The 17460-nt window shown below is 52.0% G+C and overlaps 1 protein-coding gene and 1 long non-coding RNA gene across 2 annotated transcripts in view; one reads left to right on the forward strand and one right to left on the reverse strand.

Moving 5' to 3' along the window:
* CDH4 (cadherin 4) overlaps positions 1–17460 on the forward strand; it is a 162793-nt gene that overhangs the window by 114270 nt on the left and 31063 nt on the right. The gene's annotated exons all lie outside the window — the stretch shown is intronic.
* Positions 1523–17460, reverse strand: part of LOC111186639 (uncharacterized) — a 36289-nt gene continuing 20351 nt past the window's right edge. The window contains exons 4-5 of the long non-coding RNA XR_016387957.1: positions 13409–17240; positions 1523–12498 (exon numbers count right to left, since the gene is read on the reverse strand). This is a non-coding gene — a long non-coding RNA (uncharacterized LOC111186639). The remainder of the gene's footprint in view (positions 12499–13408; positions 17241–17460) is intronic.

Genomic DNA, 17460 nt, shown 5'->3' on the forward strand with positions numbered 1-17460 from the left:
AAATGAAAGGCCCTGTCTGAGCTGAGTTCCCCGTTGGACTCTCCACATGGTACGGAGCCATCAAAGCCATGTATGCAGCCCACAGAGCACACCCGGGAGCGGCTCAAGCCCTCAGCCCCGTATCTGCTTTCTGGGGCCTCCCAGCACACAGTGTGACTGCAGGTGGTGCTTTCCCAGCCGCACCTGTTCACTGAGCCAGGCTGGGACCTGCATCTGTCCTCGAGCATCAGCTCAGGGATGCGGCGTCTGTGGTGGGTAAGCAGGCCTGGCGCTGTCCCCAGGGGCTTACGGCTCCAGGCTGCAGAGGGGCCATGGAGGCAGGTCCAGGGCTGGGCCTCCCATGAGAGCAGCTGGGGGCTGCCCCCCATGGATGGCGGGATGGTGGTCAGACCTTGGGATGGGAGCTCTGGCCGGACCAGCCAGCTATCACCCACCTTTCCCCTGCTTTTCCCCAACCCCAGCCAAACCTGCCCACCTTCTCCAGGAAGTCCTCACTGCTTTCTTGCCCCTTTGCATCCCCCTCCTCTGCCTCTTCCTCGGAGGCCTGGCTGGAGGGCAGGGGCCCGGGGAGGCCACTCTCTTACTGTACGTTTGCACTGTGTCTACCCTACACCTGGTGCAGGTAGAGTAGGGCTCAGGCAGCCGTGCAGGAGGAAGGTGAGGGCGTGCCGAGTGGGAACGGTGCAGCCAAAGGTGACGACAAGCGCGGACGGCATGAACTCTGACCCCTGAAGTGGGCAGAAGCCGAGGGGTGTGAGGGTTCTGGACGCGGGGGTCCCAGCACAGGAGTCTGACCCCTCCTGGCTCCCGAGGAGGGCAGAGGTCAGAGGAGTGCTGGCTGGGGGTCGGCCACATCTGAGCAGCTGTTTTTGTACATAAAGTTTTATTTGCACACAGCCATGCCCACTTATTTACACACATGGCTGCTTTCCTGATGCAATGGCAGACACCACGTGGCCCCAGAGCCACTCCTGGGCGATACCGTGGTGGCCAGTTCCTTACGAAGCAGGAGCAGGGATTTCACCCGTGCCCTTGACTTGTTCTTGTCAGCCAGATACAGGGTCTCAAATCAGCAGCCTAGAGACAGATTCAGCCCCAAGATGTGTTTTCTTATTGTCTTTTTGTTGTTGTTGTTTAAACTTGGCCAGCATTTAAGCAGACTTCTGTACACAAATCCCAAGTTCTGGATTCACGTTCGGAGCCTCTGGATGCCAGGCTGCCTTTCCCCGAGGCAGCAAGAGGCTGGCCTATGCCTGGCGGTGCCCCCGGTCCATCCTCCTGGCGGCTCCAGACTCCAGGCCCAGGCCAGCTCCTGCTTCTCTTAAAAGCCACGATGAAGGGCTTCCCTGGTGGCGCAGTGGTTGAGAGTCCGCCTGCCCATGCAGGGGACATGGGTTCGTGCCCCGGTCCAGGAAGATCCCACATGCCGCGGAGCGGCTGGGCCCGTGAGCCATGGCCGCTGAGCCTGCGCGTCCGGAGCCTGTGCTCCACAACGGGAGAGGCCACGACAGTGAGAGGCCTGTGTACTGCAAAAAAAAAAAAAAAAAGCCACAGTGCAGAGTGGGAACGAAAGAGGGAGAAGGGCCGTGCGTCTCAAGGAGAGGGAGCATGTGTACTTCCTGGCAGAAGCGAAGGGTGTCCCTACGTGTTCGCTCTGCCGACGACACGTGTAGGACCCAGCATGCAGCTTCCCCACACCCTTCAGTGGCCAGGACCCCCTCCCCGCCGAGTCTGTGTGCAAACTCACCGGGCTGGCCCATCGAGGTACCCTGTTTCTTCCTTTTTTACATGTCACCCGCACCCTGGCACTGGGCCAAAGCTGCCGCCACCTCCTGCTTAGACCAGGATGGCACCCGCCCAGGCGGTCTCCCAGCCCCGCCCCCGCCCTACAGTCTGTCCCCAGTCAGCAGCCAGGGGATCGTGTCCACATGCAAATCCGGTCGTCGCTGCCTTCTCAAACCGTCCTGTGCCTGCCCATCTCCCCAGAGTGGAGTCCACGTGGCCCCTGCTCCCTGTCCACCCTCCAGCGCCCGCTTCCCCACTCGCTGGCCACAGTGAGCCCTTGCCCCAGGGCCTTTGCAGGTCTGGCCGCTTTTGCTGAGCGCCACGTTTTCGAGGTTCGTCCACGTTGTAGCCGGGGTCAGTGCGTCCCTCCTTTTCTGCCGCACAGACAGGCCACACTTTGCTCGTCCCCTCGTCTGTTGGTGGACGTTTGGGCTGCTTCCCCCGTGACAGGTGCTGCTGTGAGCACAGGTACAGCACCTGCCTGAACGCCTGTTGCTGTTCTCTCGGGTGCACGCCTAGCTGTGGACTTGAGGTCGTAACATGTAACTTCCCAGGACCTGCAGCCAGTTTTCCACGGCGGCCACACTCCCCACACCTTTTGGGATAAGTCTCGATGCACTTGAGTGAACAAGGTCATCAGTCTTGGGGCTCCTCCTCCCCCAGGGCCCATCTCGTGGGTCCCCAGTCACGTTCTCGGGCCCTGGGCGGACACCCGAGGGCTGAGCACACGAGAACCAGACACAGGCAGGAGGCCCGGCCCTTGGTGTGCTCTGTCTCCCAGCAGTGACCCTCGGCACTGGGCACAGGCTGACCCAGCCCCGGGAGCAGTGGGGACGGTGGGGTCCAAGCTGCACCGCTGGCTGCGTGTCCTGGCGGCCCTGCGTGGAGAGGGCTGAGAGCGCGCAGGGTGCGGGAATCTTTGATGCTTTTCTAGGGCAGGCCAGCCAGATGCATTATTGATGGATGTTCTGCAAAATTTAAATGCTGAGCTACGGGGAGGTGAGTGAAAACCCCAGGGACACCCGCTTGCGGTTTTCTTCCCTCCTCTTGAACTTGAAAACGGCAAATCGCGTTTTAATGAACTCACTTCGGCACCACCGCTGCCCGGCTCCAGGGGATCTGCACCCGGCAGGAGCAGGGGGTACTGCTGGGCAGCGGCCCAGGGTGGCCGGCGGGGGCACCTGCTCGGTACACCCACGGGTGGCAAGCGGCTGTCGCCAACCATCCTTCAGCGGGCCGCCCACTCCCCCACCCACCTCCTTCCCGCTCCACTGGGGTGGGCGTGTCGGTAGGGAGAGCAAAGGTGGAGGAGGAACGCTGGCCAGTCCAGAGCTGGGCCCAGGGTCATCTCTTAGTCCCAGGAAGCCGGTTGCTGGGATCCAGCCTCCAACCGCTAGGCCCCAGGCACACGGCTCACCAGCCCGGACCCTGAGGGAGCCACCTGGCCCACCAAAGACTCAGTGTGGTCACCTGCAGAGTGCGGAGGGTGTGACGCCCCTACTCCCCAGGGCTGGTCCGAGGTCGGGGTGGAGGCTGAGTGTGGTCTGTGGAGTCACCAGCAGGCGGCGCTAGAGCAGCACCGAAAACAGCCCCAGGCAGTCCGCTCCTGCAGGGCTCCCTCACCCGGCCTCGCGTAAACCGAGAAATGCACAGTAAGGCCAAGGATCAAGGCCCGGAGGAAGGCTTTTTATTTTATTTATTTATTTTTATATTTAATTTTTGAGCTTTAATGGACATTAAACATGACATAAACTAAGGATTTAGGTATAAAATACCTATTTTTAGAGGTGCATTTTAGGATTCTGAAAGGAAGTTCAAGATGCCAATTATGTTTCCTTTCATTGTTGTTCTGTTTATTTATACATTACCACCATCTCATATTGATTCTTCTTTTTTTTGAATTTTATTTTATTTATTTTTTTATATAGCAGGTTCTCATAAGTTATCCATTTTATACATATCAGTGTATATATGTCAATCCCAATCTCCCAGTTCATCACAGCACCACCCCACCGTGCCACTTTCCCCCCTTGTTGTCCATACGTTTGTTCTCTGCATCTGTGTCTCTATTTCTGCCTTGCAAACCGGTTCATCTGTACCATTTTTCTGGGTTCCACATATATGCGTTAATATACGATAATTTGTTTTTCTCTTTCTGACTTACTTTGTATGACAGTCTCTAGATTCATCCATGTCTCTACAAATGACCCAATTTCGTTCCTTTTTATGGCTGAGTGATATTCCATTGTATACACGTGCCACATCTTCTTCATCCATTCGTCTGTTGATGGGCATTTAGGTAGCTTCCATGACCAGGCTATTGTAAATAGTGCTGCAATGAACATTGGGGTGCACGTGTCTTTTGGAATTATGGTTTTCTTCAGATAAATGCCCAGGAGTGGGATTGCTGGGTCGTATGGTAGTTCTATATTCAGTTTTTTAAGGAACCTCCATAATGTGCTCCATAGTGGCTGCACCAATTTCCATTCCCACCAACAGTGCAAGAGGGTTCCCTTTTCTCCACACCCTCTCCAGCATTTGCTGTTTGTAGATTTTCTGATGATGCCCATTCTAACTGGTGTGAGGTGATACCTCATTGTAGTTTTGATTTGCATTTCTCTAATAATTAGTGATGCTGAGAAGCTTTTCATGTGCTTCTTGGCCATCTGTATGTCGTCTTCGGAGAAATGTCTATTTAGGTCTTATGCCCATTTTTGGATTGGGTTTGTTTTCTTAATGTTGAGCTGCATGAGCTGTTTATATATTTTTGGAGATTAATCCTTTGTCCGTTGATTCGTTTGCAAATATTTTCTCCCATTCTGAGGGTTGTCTTTTCATCTCGTTTATGGTTTCCTTTGCTGTGCAAAAGCTTTGAAGTTTCACTAGGTCCCATTTGTTTATTTTTGTTTTTATTTCCATTGCTCTAGGAGGTGGATCAAAAAAGATCTTGCTGTGATTTATGTCAAAGGGTGTTCTTCCTATGTTTTCCTCTAAGAGTTTTATAGTGTCTGGTCTTACACTTAGGTCTCGAATCCATTTTGAGTTTATTTTTGTGTATGGTGTTAGGGAGTGTTCTAATTTCATTCTTTTACATGGAGCTGTCCAGTTTTCCCAGCGCCACTTATTGAGGAGACTGTCTTTTCTCCATTGTATATCCTTGCCTCCTTTGTCATAGATTAGTTGACTGTAGGTGCATGGGTTTATCTCTGGGCTTTCTGTCCTTTTCCATTGATCTATATTTCTGTTTTTGTGCCAGTACCATATTATCTTGATTACTGTTGCTTTGTAGTAGAGTCTGAAGTGAGGGAGTCTGATTCCTCCAGCTTCATTTTTTCCCCTCAAGACTGCTTTGGCTATTCGGGTCTTTTGTGTCTCCATACAAATTTTAAGATTTTTTGTTCTAGTTCTTTAAAAAATGCCATTGGTAATTTGATAGGGATTACATTGAATCTGTAGAATGCTTTGGGTAGTATAGTCATTTTCACAATATTGATTCTTCCAATCCAAGAACATGGTATATCTTTCCATCTGTTGGTATCACCTTTAATTTCTTTCATCAGTGTCTTATAGTATTCTGCATACAGGTCTTTTGTCTCCCTAGATAGGTTTATTCCTAGGTATTTTATTCTTTTTTGTTGCAATGGTAAATGGGAGTGTTTCCTTAATTCCTCTTTCAGATTTTTCATCATTCATGTATAGGAATGCAAGAGATTTCTGTGCATGAATTTTGTATCCTGCAACTTTTACCAAATTCATTGATTAGCTCTAGTAGTTTTCTGGTGGCATCTTTAGGATTCTCTATATAGTATAATGTCATCTGCAAACAGTGACCGTTTTACTTCTTCTTTTCCAATTTGTATTCCTTTTATTTCTTTTTCTCCTCTGATTGCCGTGGCTAGGACTTCCAAAACTATGTTGAATAATAGTGGCGAGAGTGGACATCCTTGTCTTCTTCCTGATCTTAGAGGAAATGCTTTCAGTTTTTCACCATTGAGAATGAGGTTTACTGTGGGTTTGCCATATATGGCCTTTATTATGTTGAGGTAGGTCCCCTCTGTGCCCACTTTCTGGAGAGTTTTTATCATAAATGTGTGTTGAATTTTGTCAAAAGCTTTTTCTGCATCTATTGAGATGATCATATGGTTTTTATTCTTCAATTTGTTAATATGGTGTATCACATTGATTGATTTGCGTATACTGAAGAATCCTTCCATCCCTGGGATAAATCCCACTTGATCATGGTGTTTGATCCTTTTAATGTGTTGTTGGATTCTGTTTGCTAGTATTTTGTTGAGGATTTTTGCATCTATATTCATCAGTGGTATTGGTCTGTAATTTTCTTTTTTTGTAGTATCTCTGTCTGGTTTTGGTATCAGGGTGATGGTGGCCTCATAGGATGAGTTTGGGAGTGTTCCTTCCTCTGCAGTTTTTTGGGAGAGTTTGAGAAGGATGGGTGTTAGCGCTTCTCTAAATGTTTGATAGAATTCACCTGTGAAGCCTTCTGGTCCTGGACTTTGTTGGAAGATTTTTAATCACAGTTTCAATTTCATTACTTGTGATTGGTCTGTTCATGTTTTCTGTTTCTTCCTGGCTCAGTCTGGGAAGGTTATACCTGTCTAAGAATTTGTCCTTTTCTTCCAGGTTCTCCATTTTATTGGCATAGAGTTGCTTGTAGTAGTCTCCTATGATGCTTTGTATTTCTGTGGTGTCTGTTCTAACTTTTCCTTTTTCATTTCTATTTTTATTGATTTGAGTCCTCTCCCTCTTTTTCTTGATGAGTCAGGCTAATGGTTTATCAATTTTGTTTATCTTCTCAGAGAACCAGCTTTTAGTTTTATCGATCTTTGCTCTTGTTTTCTTGTTTCTATTTCATTTATTTCTGCTCTGATCTTTATGATTTCTTTCCTTCTGCTAACTTTGGGTTTTGTTTGTTCTTTCTCTAGTTCCTTTAGGTGTAAGGTTAGATTGTTTATTTGAGATTTTTCTTGTTTCTTGAGGTAGGATTATATAGCTATAAACTTCCCTCTTAGAACTGCTTCTGCCGCATCCCGTAGGTTTTGGGTCGTCGTGTTTTCATTGTCATTTGTCTCTAGGTATTTTTTGATTTCCTCTTTGATTTCTTCAGTGATCTCTTGGTTATTTAGTAACGTCTTGTTTAGCCTCCACGTGTTTGTGTTTTTTACTTTTTTTCCCCTGTAATTGATTTCTAATCTCATAGCGTTGTGGTCAGACAAGATGCTTGATATGATTTCGGTTTTCTTAAATTTACTGAGGCTTGATTTGTGACCCAAGGTGTCTATCCTGGAGAATGTTCCATGTGCACTTGAGAAGAAAGTGTTAAGATGCAGTTTTTGGATGGCATGTCCTATAAATATCAATTAAATCTATCTGGTCTATTGTGTCATTTAAAGCTTGTGTTTCCTTATTAATTTTCTGTTTGGATGATCTGTCCATTGGTGTAAGTGAGGTGTTGAAGTCCCCCACTATTACGGTGTTACTGTCAATTTCCTCTTTTATAGCTGTTAGCAGTTGCCTTATGCATTGAGGTGCTCCTATATTGGGTGCATATATATTTATAATCGTTATATCTTCTTCTTGGATTGATCCCTTGATCATTATGTAGTGTCCTTCCTTGTCTCTTGTAACAGTCTTTATTTTAAAGTCTATTTTATCTGATATGAGTATTGCTCCTCAGCTTTCTTTGGATTTCCATTTGCATGGAATATCTTTTTCCCATCCCCTCACTTTCAGTCTGTATGTGTCCCTAGGTCTGAAGTGGGTCTCTTGTAGACAGCATATATAAGGATCTTGTCTTTTGTATCCATTCAGCGAGCCTGTGTCTTTTGGTTGGATCATTTAATCCATTCACGTTTAAGGTAATTATCAACATGTATGTTCCTATCACCATTTTCTTAATTCTTTTGGGTTTGTTTTTGTAGGTACTTTTCTTCTCTTGTGTTTCCCACTTAGAGAAGTTCCTTTAGCATTTGTTGTAGAGCTGGTTTGGTGTGCTGAATTCTCTTAGCTTTTGCTTGTCTGTAAAGCTTTTGATTTCTCCATCGAATATGAATGAGATCCTTGCCCGGTAGATAATCTTGGTTGTAGGTTCTTCCCTTTCATCACTTTAAGTATATCATGCCACTCCCTTCTGGCTTGTAGAGTTTCTGCTGAGAAATCAGCTGTTAACCTTATGGGAGTTCCCTTGTGTGTTATTTGTCATTTTTCCCTTGCTGCTTTCAATAATTTTTCTTTGTCTTTAATTTTTGCCAATTTGATTACTATGTGTCTTGGCGTGTTTCTCCCTGGGTTTATCCTGTATGGGACTCTCTGCACTTCCTGGAGTTGGGTGGCTATTTCCTTTCCCATGTTAGGGAAGTTTTCGACTATAATCTCTTCAGATATTTTCTCGGGTCCTTTCTCTCTCTCTTCTTCTGGGACCCCCTATAATGCAAATATTGTTGCATTTAATGTTGTCCCAGAGGTCTCTTAGGCTATCTTCATCTCTTTTCATTCTTTTTTCTTTATTCTGTTCCATGGCGGTGAATTCTACCATTCTGTCTTCCAGGTCACTTATCCGGGGTTTTTTTTGGGTTTTTTTTTTTGTGGTATGCGGGCCTCTCACTGCTGTGGCCTCTCCCGTTGCGGACCACAGGCTCCGGACACGCAGGTTCAGCGGCCATGGCTCACAGGCCCAGCCGCTCTGTGGCATGTCGGATCCTCCTGGACCGGGGCATGAACCCCCGTCCCCTGCATCGGCAGGCGGACTCTCAACCACTGCACCACCAGGGAATCCCCACTTATCCATTATTCTGCCTCAGTTATTCTGCTATTGATTCCTTCTAGTGTATTTTTCATTTCGGTTATTGTACTGTTCATCTCTGTTTGTTTGTTCTTCAGTTCTTCTAGGTCTTTGTTAAACATTTCTTGCATCTTCTCGATCTTTGCCTCCATTCTTTTTCCGAGGTCCTGGATCATCTTCACTATCATTATTCTGAATTCTTTTTCTGGAAGGTTCCCTATCTCCACTTCATTTAGTTGTTTTTCTGGGGTTTATCTTGTCGCTTCATCTGGTACATAGCCCTCTGCCTTTCATCTTGTCTCTCTTTCTGTGAATGTGGTTTTTGTTCCACAGGCTGCAGGATTGTAGTTCTTGCTTCTGCTGTCTGCCCTCTGGTGGGTGAGGCTAAGAGGCCTGTGCAAGCTTCCTGATGGGAGGGACTGGTGGTGGGTAGAGCTGGCTGTTGCTCTGGTGGGCAGAGCTCAGTAAAACTTTAATCCGCTTGACTGCTGCTGGGTGGGGCTGGGTTCCCTCCCTGTTGGTTGTTTGGCCTGAGGTGGCCCAGCACTGGACTACCCGGCTCTTTGGTGGGGCTAATGGTGGACTCTGGGAGGGCTCACGCCAAGGAGTACTTCCCAGAAGTTCTGCTGCCAGTGTCCTTGTCCCCACGGTGAACCGCAGCCACACCCCGCCTCTGCAGGAGACCCTCCAACACTAGCAGGTAGGTCTGGTTCAGTCTCCTATGGGGTCCCTGCTCCTTCCCCTGGGTCCCGGTGCGCACACTGCTTTGTGTGTGCCCCCTGAGAGTGGAGTCTCTGTTTCCCCCAGTCCTGTCGAAGTCCTGCAATCAAATCCCGCTATCCTTCAAAGTCTGATTCTCTAGGAATTCCTCCTCCCATTGCCGGACCCCCAGGTTCAGAAGCCTGATGTGGGGCTCCAGTGGGTGGACTTCCATGGTATAAGTGTTCTCCAGTTTGTGAGTCACCCACACAGCAGTTATGGGATTTGATTTTATTGTGATTGCGCCCCTCCTACCGTCTCATTGCGGCTTCTCCTTTGTGTCTGGATGTGGGGCATCTTTTCTGGTGAGTCCCAGTGTCTTCCTGTCGATGATCGCTCAGCAGTTAGTTGTGATTCCAATGTTCTCACAAGAGGGAGTGAGCGCACGTCCTTCTACTCCGCCATCTAGGAAGGCTTTTTAAATGAAAATATCAAAACTCTTAACCATGCTAGACCCTGCTGCTAAGATGTGAGTGTGTCTGTGTCCAGGGATGCTTCCCGGGGGTGTGCGTGGGCCCTGCCCACCCACCCCCGGCCTCTAGATGCCCCTCCACAACGGGATTTGGTAAAAGAGAAAACAGTGACCGTTATTAAGTCTGTAAAGTATACTTTCTGAAACAAAAGCCACAGCAGAGCCTGGACCCGTGTCCCCCCAGTGCTCCTGCGATGCCTAGTCCGGTGCCCAGACTGAGCTGGCCTGGATCTCAGAGGCCCCATCCACGGGGAGGCACTGGGTTCCACTGGGTCCCAGCCCCCGTTTCTGCCTTCTTGCTGGATTTTCTTCCGGCCCCCGCCATGGCCAGGAAGGACCCCCAACCCTGCTCCGCAAAGCAGGACCGGCCCGCCCTCTAGTGGTGGTTGTCTGTACAACACACACTCAGGCACACAAATGTGCACACGTTCACAGGCACATACACATGTGCGTGCACACATGGATACATACATACACGTGTGTGCATACTTGCACGCATGTATACATGTGCCTGTCACATACACGTGTGTGCACTAGTACACAAACATGCACGTGCATGCATACATGCATAACACACACCTGCATGTGTCCCCATGTTTCTCTCCATTGTCTTCTGAGGGCAGCAGCCCATGACGGCCCCGTGTAGAGGCTGTGATTCTATGATTAAGGAGACGAGAAAGACCGAGTGACTTCTGGCTGCAGTCAGTCACGTGACAACGGCGACACTTTTCTTCCTCTTCTCTGGTTAAGCCCCTCCCTTTGCTGTGGGCATGAATCCTCCTGTTTCCTGCTCAGCCCCGTTGCAGTGTCGGCTGGTCCCAGAGGCGAGGTTGGGGTGACGACCCTCCTCCCAGCCTTCCAGCCCTGGGCCTGCCTCCTTCCCGCCGGGCGGTGAGATGGACAGAGCCCAGACGGTGAGGCCACGGGGTCTCAGGGGAAGCCTCTCCAAGTGGAATCTCACCATCTGCTTGGAGCAAGGCCAGCATGGGGAAGGTGGTATCTCAGATGCCTCCAGCGGCCTGGGAAGGGTGAGCCCGAGGCCATTATGCGGTTCCTGGGTGACCACAGACTGGGCGCCATCAGACAACAGAATCGCATGCTCTCCCAGCTCTGGAGGCCAGAGATCCCAAACGCAGGCCGTGCTGGTTCCTTCTGGAGGGTCGTGGAACACCTCCTGTGCTTCTGCCAGCATCCTTCGCTTGTGGCCACTCCAGTCTCTGCCCCCATCTCGAGTGGCCACCTCCTCCCTGTGTCCTGTGCCCTCATCTCCTCTCCCCAGGACACCTGTCACTGGATTGGGGCCGCCCTAGCCCAGGTGGTCCCGTCTCGAGCCTTACCTTCACTTTATGTACAGAGGCCCTATTTCCATGTTCTGAGGCTCCTGATGGGACTTATATTTGGGTTTGTCTTTATTGCCCCCAAAGAATAACCTCTGTGATCCCTGCTGGCCGACGAGACCAGGGTGGGAACAGAGGTGGGCAGCCGAGGCCCCAGCAGCCAAGCGCCGTCCGTCTCAGGCCCGCCCGCCGTGGCCCATGCATGACCCGTTTAGGGTGAAGCTGCCCGCGCCGGACAGCGGGCTCCTGCGCTATGATCATGTGTGTTTTCTTCCCCGTGACAGCCCGCGCAAAGCAGGGCCTGGGTGGCAAAGGTGAATTTGTGGTCAGGTGGGAGACCCAGCCGGCTCCCTCCTGCTCTGCATCCCCAGCTCCCACCTCCAGATCCCCCAGGCTGGCTGGAGCCTTCCACGTCGGGGCTGGCAGAGCCTGTGCGTGCCCCGCGGTGGGACTCTGGGTGCCTCAGCCCTGCAAGGGCAGCCAGCCCTGAGGCGGTCTCCCTTCAACACTGACCCCTAGGAGCCCACTCGCCCATTCCGCCTGCTGAGCTCTGGAAACATCTCTGCTGCCAGACCTGTGGTATGGGTCAGCCCGAGGGGCATCCCTGATGCCCACCCCTGTCCTGTGCCCGGCTGCCCTGGGGCAGACCGATCCAAGCTGTGGCCCCGGCCTCGCTGAGCTGTGCCCACAGACAGTCACCGCCAGCGCCCAGGGAGGGCGGCATCGTCCCCGCCACCCACGGACAGCGTGCAGGCGTGTTGTAGACGCCGGGGAGACGGCACTGAGTGTGAAGTCCTGGGCTCTGGAGCCCTCCTCGTGGGGCAGGAGCCGGCGGAGGGCGGCCACGCTGACGCTGAGAAGTGAAGCAGAGTCTCGGGAGAGCGGGCAGCCGGCAGGGGGGAGCGGCCGTGGGGCAGAGATTGTATTTTATTCAGGGAGGCAGGGAAGGCCTTGCTGATGGGGGCGAGCAGAGTGCTAGGGCAGGCGGAACAGCCCTGCACCGGCCCGGAGGGCACCGTGGCTTTGGGGGGCAGCAGGGAGGCCCCATGGGTGGCGGTGGAGGAGAAAGCATGCGGCCAGCGGGCCCCACCTGCCCCGGGACCGGTGGCCTGTAGGCCTCTGCTTCTGCCCAGGGAGCAGAGCCAGGGCAGGTCCTAGCAGAGGAGCCCTGGGACCCGCTCCGTGTTAGCCTACCAGCCGGGGGTGGGGCGGGCCCCTCTCAGCCCGCGTGTCTCTCCACGTGGCGAGAGGTGACGGGCAGCCACTGAGGGGGGCGTCGCGTGGCTCCATCGGCCTGGGTCCCCCCGTGTGCTTCGTGCACTGGGCCTGGACATTCACAGATGAACCTTTAAAAATACACAGTCGTGTTTAGGACTAATTTCTATTTGTGGAAGGTGATGCTCGTTTGCCATTTATAGCAGCGGCATAAACGCTTCTAAATGTGTTTATTGAAGTACAAGAAAGCCTTAGCTGTAAGGAATAATCTAAGACAGAACCGGACGGAGGGCATGGTGTCTGTCTACACTGTGGGGGCGACTCTGGCGAGGCTCGATGGCGGAGCCCTCACCACGACACCCCGACTGAGGCCACGACAGTCGGGCCCCGAGTCTGCCCTCAGGCCCCATCGGTGCCCCAGAGGGTCGGGACCAGGGGTGCTGGGAAAACGTCAGCAGAGTCCTGTTCTCTCCTGCATTAGGTGCCCGGTCGTCCCACTGTGCTTCCCGTGATGATGTCCCTCACAAAAAGAAAGACAGTAACAGGTGGGGCAGTCAGACCCCCTTCTGTGGCAGAGGACAGAAACCAGCTCCAACCGGATCAAACAAAAAAGAGGGATAACTGGCTCGTGTAATTGAACACAAAGGGTGCCTTCAGGCCTAGCTGGATCCGGGATGCTCTGGGCAGGACCCTCGCCGAGGGCACGTGGGGACCTGAGGTTTGGGTTCAGTTTGTCGGTCTACCCACCCTGGCACTGGTACTGTCCCCAGCCTGTCGCTGCCATGTCCCTGCTGAGGCAGCAGTGACCAGAGATGACCAGCCGCCTTTGATGGGAAAGAGGGAGGGGCACTTATTCCCTGCTGGGGTCCGGAGGCATAGCAGTCGCGAAGGAGGGACCCCTGCCCTGAGCGAGGTCCTGATGTCAAGGGCCTGATGGATGTCTGAGCATATGCACCTGTCCACACACGTGGAGGTGGATCCTGACCGTGCAACTGTCGGGGGGAAGCGGGTTAAGGATGGTGCTGCCGTGCCCTTGGGTACCTCGTGTGCCACATTCAGAAAGAGGCCTGCTGGCATCTTGGCTGACGTCGCTGCCTTGGCAACACGGAGCCGTCCGCATTCATCCGTCACAGAGGCGCCAACCCGCATCAGGAATCCCAGTGGCCACTCCAGCAGCCTCTGGTTTGCTGTGTGCCACTGGGGACATCGTGAGGCTCAGCGTCCCCACCTGTGAGATGGGGCAGGGCCACATCACCGAAAGAGTGAGCAGGAAGGGAAAGCACTTCCTAGCCTGGGACAGTCACCGTGCTTCTCCCCCTCACCTGCCCCAGCACCACCCCGACCCTGGGGACCCACATCGTGCCTGTCCCCGCTTCCCTGTCTGGTGAGCCCCACACTCTGCTTTCAAGAACTGGCTCTGATGGCACCTCCAGGGGAAGCCTGTCCCCGCTCCCTGAGTTCGTTTATCTCATGAACAGCTGAGAGGACCTCTCGCCACCTCACCGGGTGGTCGTGATCCCACCTAACAGAGGGAGGGAGGGGTCCCTGTAAATGAAGGATGGATGGATGGATAGATGGATGGAGGATGGATGGATGAGTAGTCGGGTAGGTAGATGGAGGACAGAGAGAGGAAGCAGGGAAGGAGGCAAGACTTTATCTTTTGTGGGAGAACTTTCAAGGTGTGACGTAGCACCCAAGCAAGTGTAAGCTGTTTCTTTGATTTTTTCATGTCTCCTTGGGCGCAGGTTCTAACCACGTTCACAAAAAACATCGTCAGCTGTTTAGACGTGCGCTCGGTTCATGTAACGAGCACGGACTGAGTGCGTTCTGTGTGCCGGCTCCAGGCTGGGCTTCCAGGGGCCCAGCCTGAGTGTGAGGCCGACCTCGGGGTGCTCTCCATCTCCGAGGAGAGTCAGGCCCATGTTTGCTGAGTGACTGTCAGAGGGGTTGATCCCAAGGACTGTGGGGCTGTGAGGAGGGCGGGTCCGTTCTGCGGTGGGGGAGGGGGTCCCCTGGAGGCGCCGTCACAGCCGGTTCTTGGCAGCGGGAACAGGGGCCCAGCACGAGGTGGGTCCCCAGGGTCTGGCCGGTGTCAGAGCAGGTGAGGGGGGAAGAGCAGTGACTGTCCTGGTCTTGGAACTGCTTTCCCGCTCGCTATTTCAGGCGCGTGGCCCTGCCCATCTCCCAGGTGGGGACCTGAGCCCAGCACGGCACTGGGGCCCCTCCCCTCTCGCCCCCACCTAGGAGCCTGTTCAGAGGCCCCTACGTGCTCTCGTAACTCTCCTCCTCCAGACGCTCCGTCCCTTGAAGGGGTGCCCCAGCTGTGGGCCAAGGAGCTGTTGCCGGCTCCTCTGAGAGGCTCACTCCTGGGGGAGGCCTCTTGGAATAAGAGCTGGGGCGGGGGGAGGGGAGTTAGCACCGCCACCCCCAGCTGCACGCCGGCCCTGGGCACGTGGACTGCGGCGCTGACAGAGGTGGAGGCCAGACATCCGTCTGGGTGGGAGACAGTGTGAGCCCCCCGAGCCACCTCCCAGCTCCGGTCCACAGCCTCCACTCAGCCCTCACTCATCCTGTCACCTCTGGGCAGAACAGCCCACCACCTCCTGGAAGCCTCCCTGGTTTCCCCGGCCCTCATTCCCTGAGAAGTTTGTGGCATCACCATGAGGCCTGTCCGGGAGGTACCTGGTCTGTGATGCCTGATGTCAGAGCCCAGGGCCACCAAACGTCTTGTATTTTTTATTGAAGTACGGTTGATTTACAACGTTGTGTTAGTTTGAGGTGTGCAGCAAAGCAATTCAGTTATACATATATAAAGCCATATATTCTTTTTCATATCCTTTCCCATTATGGTTTATTACAGGATATCGAATACAATTCCCCGTGCCGCACAGTAGGAACTTGTTATCTATTTCATTTACAGTAGGGTGAATCTGTTAATCCCAAACTCCTGATTTATCCCTCCCCTCCCTTTCCCCTTTGGTGAGTTCGTTTTCTGTGTCTGTGAGTCTGTTTCTGTTTTGTAAATAAGTTCATTGGTACCTTCTTTTTTAGATTCCACATATGAGTGAGATCATATGATACTTGTCTTTCTCTGACTGACCTCACTCAGCATGATCACCTCTAGGCCCACCCGTGTTGCTGTAAATGGTATTATTTCGTTCTTGTTTATGGCTGAGTAGTATTCCATGTATATGTGCCACATCTTCTTTATCCGTGCATCTGTCCGTGGACATTTCAGTTGCTTCCATGTCCGGGCTATTGTAAATAGAGCTGCAATGAACATTTTGGTACATGACTCTTTTTGGGTTATGGTTGTATCCGGGTATATGCCCAGGAGTGGGATTGCAGGATCATACAGTAACTCTATTTGTAGTTTTTTTAAGGAACCTCCGTACTGTTCTCCGTTGGCTGTACCAATTTACATTCTCACCAGCAGTGCAGGAGGGTTCCCTTTTCTCCACACCCTCTCCAGCATTTATTGTTTGTAGACTTTTTGATGATGGCCATTCTGACTGCTGTGAGGTGGTATCTGTTTGTAATTTTGATTTGCATTTCTCTAATAATTAGCGATGTTGAGCATCTTTTCACATGCCTCTTGGCCATTTATATGTCTTCTTTGGAGAAATGTCTATTTAGGTCTTCTGTGCATTTTTTGATTGCGTTGTTTGGTTTTTTGTTATTGAGTTGTGAGCTGTTTGTATATTTTGGAGATTAAGCCCTTGTCAGTTGGTCGCATCATTTGCAATTTTTTTTTTTTTTTTTTTTTTTTTTTTTTTTTTGCGGTACACAGGCCTCTCACTGTTGTGGCCTCTCCCGTTGCAGAGCACAGGCTCCAGACACGCAGGCTCGGCGGCCATGGCTCACGGGCCCAGCCACTCCACTGCATGTGGGATCTTCCCGGACCAGGGCATGAACCCGTGTCCCCCTGCATCGGCAGGCAGGCTGTCAACCACTGCGCCACCAGGGAAGCCCCATTTGCAAATATTTGCTGGCAGTCTGTAGGTTGTCTATTCATTTTGTTTATCATTTCCTTTGCTGTGCAAAAGCTAACATTTATTTTTGCTTTTATTTCTATTACCTGGGGGGACTGACCTAAGAAAACATTGCTACGATTTATGTCAGAGAATGCTTTGCCTATGTTCTCTTCTAGGAGTTTTATGGTGTCATGTCTAAGTCTTCAAGCCATCTTGAGTTTATTTATGTGTATGGTGTGAGAGAGAGTGTTCTAATTTCATTGATTTACGTGCGGCTGTCCTGCTTTCCCCACATGGGCTGTGGGTCTGGGAAGGAGAGAGAGAAATGGAGGGACTCACGGATGGATGGAGGAGTGGATGGAGGGAGGCTGGGAGGGAGGGAAAGAGAGTGGCAGTCTGTGACCGTCTGCTGTTTATAATTCCTTCCAGAGCCCCCTAGGGATCCTGAGCACATTTCCCTGAATCGTGGGGCTGAGAAGTGGGCTCTTCCCTGAACCTCCTAGGGGAGCGGGACTTGGGATCGTTCATTCCTTGGAGGCATTTCAGAAGGTCCCTTTCTGCCCTGGACCCCAGAACCCTCCCTCCCTAATGGTGCCAGTGAGAGGTGGGCTGTGGTCCCAGCAGAGAGCTGCCCACCAGGCTCGTCCTCACCTGTCACAGTTGGAAACACCTGCGGCCCTCTGCTCAGAACAGGGGTGTGGAAAGGCCCCCTCTGCTGACCTGGGGTTGCTGCACCAGTGGGTCCAGGTGGAGAAGGGCTGGGCGGCCCCTTCAGTGCCCAGTGAAATTCGCCGTCCCCATCAAGCATCATTTTGCCTTTTAAAATTCACAGCTGCATCTGACGCTAACCACTCCTCCCAGACTGTGTTCAGACACAGAGTACGCTGGTGTCCGTGTGCCTGCAGAGAGAGGGGAGAGGGCTTGACTCCCTTCTCCTGTTTGAATTTCTGGACTGAGGCTGAACTAGACACTGAGGATGCTAAAGAAATGAGGTCCCTGCAGACACACGTCTGGGGGTCGCCCCTCTTTCCAAACTGTCCACCCCTGGTCTGGCAGACCCAGCACAGCGTGCTGTGTGCTCCAGGCCCCCTTTTCCTTATTTCTACCGCGATCTACACC

This window comes from Delphinapterus leucas, chromosome 15 (genome assembly GCF_059928025.1).
Source record: "Delphinapterus leucas isolate spDelLeu-1000000601 "Yukka" chromosome 15, BTC_Dleu_Yukka2, whole genome shotgun sequence".
Classification (NCBI taxonomy): domain Eukaryota; kingdom Metazoa; phylum Chordata; class Mammalia; order Artiodactyla; family Monodontidae; genus Delphinapterus; species Delphinapterus leucas.